Source organism: Arachis stenosperma, unplaced genomic scaffold, assembly GCF_014773155.1.
Source record: "Arachis stenosperma cultivar V10309 unplaced genomic scaffold, arast.V10309.gnm1.PFL2 arast.V10309.gnm1.Scaffold_100070, whole genome shotgun sequence".
Taxonomy (NCBI): domain Eukaryota; kingdom Viridiplantae; phylum Streptophyta; class Magnoliopsida; order Fabales; family Fabaceae; genus Arachis; species Arachis stenosperma.
In genome coordinates, this window is record NW_026651380.1 from 197,925 (window position 1) to 201,098 (window position 3,174).

The following is a 3,174-nucleotide window of genomic DNA, read 5'->3' on the forward strand; positions in this document are numbered from 1 at the left end:
ATATGAAAAACAACAAACAACACAAAACAAGAAATCATCAAGATCAAACAAGAAGACTTGTCAAGAACAACTTGAAGATCATGAAGAACACTATGAATGCATGAGATTTTCGAAAAAATGCAAGAAAAATTTTAAAAGCATGCAATTGACACCAAACTTAAAATTAACACAAGATTCAAACAAGAAACACAAAATATTTTTGATTTTTATGATTTTCTAATTTTTTTTTGTATTTTTATTAATTTTTTTTCAAAAATATTCTTTAAAAAAAACGAAAATAAAAGAAAAATTTTGAAAAAAAAAAGATTTTTGAAAAGAAAATTACCTAATCTGAGCAACAAGATGAACGTCAGTTGTCCATACTCGAACAATCCCCGGCAACGGCGCCAAAAACTTGGTGGACGAAATTGTGATCCTTATTCTTTAAGTTGCACTCCTTGTAAAATTATGGAATTTAAGAAATTGGCACGAGGGAACCATGGATCATTTGTGATCAATGTTCTAACTATTTTGAGAGGCATCATTATTATGGCACTGGTTGAATCCACAACTCCGTTCAACTAACCAGCAAGTGTACTGGGTCGTCCAAGTAATAAACCTTACGTGAGTAAGGGTCGATCCCACAGAGATTGTTGGTATGAAGCAAGCTATGGTCACCTTGTAAATCTCAGTCAGGCAGATAAAATTATGGAATTTAGAAAATCAAATAATAAAAAGAAAAGAAATAATAAAAGGGATACTTATGCAGCCTCATTGGTGGGAATTTCAGATAAGCACATGGAGATGCTGTATGGCTCAAGGACGCCTGCTCTCCTATTGCTTCAACTCAATCCTTCTTACTCCTTTCCATGGCAAGCTGTGTATAGGGGTTCACCATCAGCGGTGGCTACTTTCAATCCTCTCGGGAAAATGGTCCTCTGCGGCTGTCACTCGCATGGCTAATCGTCTGGAGGCATCACCCATGGTTGATGGCTACATCCCATCCTCGCAGTGAAAACTATGCTCACGCACTCTGTCATAGCACGGCTAATCACTGGTTGGTTCCTGCTCCTACTGGAATAGAATCCCTTGATTCTTTTGCGTTTGTCACTAACGCCCAGCACTTGCAAGTCTGAAGCACGTCACAGTCATTCATTACCGGAATCCTACTCGGAATACCACAGACAAGGTGAGACTTTCCGGATTCCCAGGATCCTACTCGGAATACCACAGACAAGGTGAGACTTTCCGGATCCTCATAAATGCCGCCATCTATCTAGCTTATACCACGAAGATTCTGATGGGGAATCTAAGAGATACACATTCAAGCTCTGTTGCATGTAGAACGGAAGTGGTTGTCAATCACGTGCGTTCATAAGTGAGAATGATAATGAGGGTTATCTAATCATCACATCATCATGTTCTTGGGTGCGAATGAATATCTTGGAATAAGAATAAAAGAGAATTGAATAAAAGAAAATAGAACTGCATTAATACTTGAGTTACAGCAGAGCTCCACACCCTTAATCTATGGTGTGCAGAAACTCCACCGTTGAAAATACATAAGTAGAAGGTTCAGGCATGGCCGAATGGCCAGCCCCCTAAAACGTGATCAATAGCCTCTTAGGATGAAGAATAAAACAAAACTGAGACCAAAGATGTCTAATACATTAGTAAATCATCCTATATATACTAGACTAGCTACTAGGGTTTACATGAGTAAGTAATTGATGCATAAATCCACTTCCGGGGCCCACTTGGTGTGTGTTTGGGCTGAGCTTGATCTATCCACGAGCTGAGGCTTCTCTTGGAGTTGAACTTCGAGTTATGACGTGTTTTGGGCGTTCAACTCCGGATCATGACGTTTTTCTGGCGTTTAACTCCAGACAGCAGCATGTACTTGGCGTTCAACGCCAAGTTACGTCGTCAATTTCCGAATAAAGTATGGACTATTATATATTGCAGGAAAGATCTGGATGTCTACTTTCCAACGCCGTTGAGAGCGCGCCATTTGGAGTCTGTAGCTCCAGAAAATCCATTTTGAGTGCAGGGAGGTCAGATTCCAACAGCATCAGCAGTCCTTTTGTCAGCCTTTTTCAGAGTTTTGCTCAAGTCCCTCAATTTCAGCCAGAATTTACCTGAAATCACAGAAAAACACACAAACTCATAGTAAAGTCCAGAAATGTGAATTTAACATAAAAACTAATGAAACATCCCTAAAAGTAGCTTAAACTTACTAAAAATTACCTAAAAACAATGCCAAAAAGCGTATAAATTATCCGCTCATCACCTGCCTCCGCTGCAACGGCCACGGCCAACGTTGCATGGCGCCCCGCCTCCGTTGCAACGAACCCAGCCAACATTGCAACGCGCCCTGCCTCTGTTGCAACGGACCCCAGCATCCGTTGCACCGCGCCCAGCATCCGTTGCAACGGCCCCCAGCCAACGCTGCAACGCGCCCTGCCTCCGGTGCAACGGCCACGGCCAACGTTGCATGGCGCCCCGCCTCCGTTGCAACGACCCCAGCCAACGTTGCAACGCGCCCTGCCTCCATTGCAACGGACCCCAGCATCCGTTGCACCGCGCCAGCATCCGTTGCAACGGCCCCCAGCCAACGTTGCAACGCGACCTGCCTCCGTTGCAACGGCCACAGCCAACGTTGCAACGCGCCCTGCCTCCGTTGCAACGCACCCCAGCATCCGTTGCACCGCGCCAGCATCCGTTGCAACGGCCCCCAGCCAATGTTGCAACGCGCCCTGCCTCCGTTGCAACGACCCCAGCCAACGTTGCAACGCGCCCTGCCTCCGTTGCAACGGACCCCAGCATCCGTTGCACCGCGCCCAGCATCCGTTGCAACGCGACCTGCCTCCGTTGCAACGCGCCCAGCCAAGGTTGCAACGCCCCCGGCCAACGTTGCAACGCACCCGGCATCCGTTGCAACGCCGCCGGCCAACGTTGCAACGCGTCCGGCATCCGTTGCAACGAACCAGCCAACGCTGCAACGCGACCTGCCTCCGTTGCAACGCCGCCCAGCCAACGCTGCAACGCGCCCGGCATCTGTTGCACTGCCCCCCAGCCAACGCTGTAACGCGACCTGCCTCCGTTGCAACGCCGCCCAGCTAACGTTGCAACGCCACCTGCCTCACAGGGTGCTTGCTCACCCTTTCCCGGGCGCGTCTTTCTACGTGGACCACG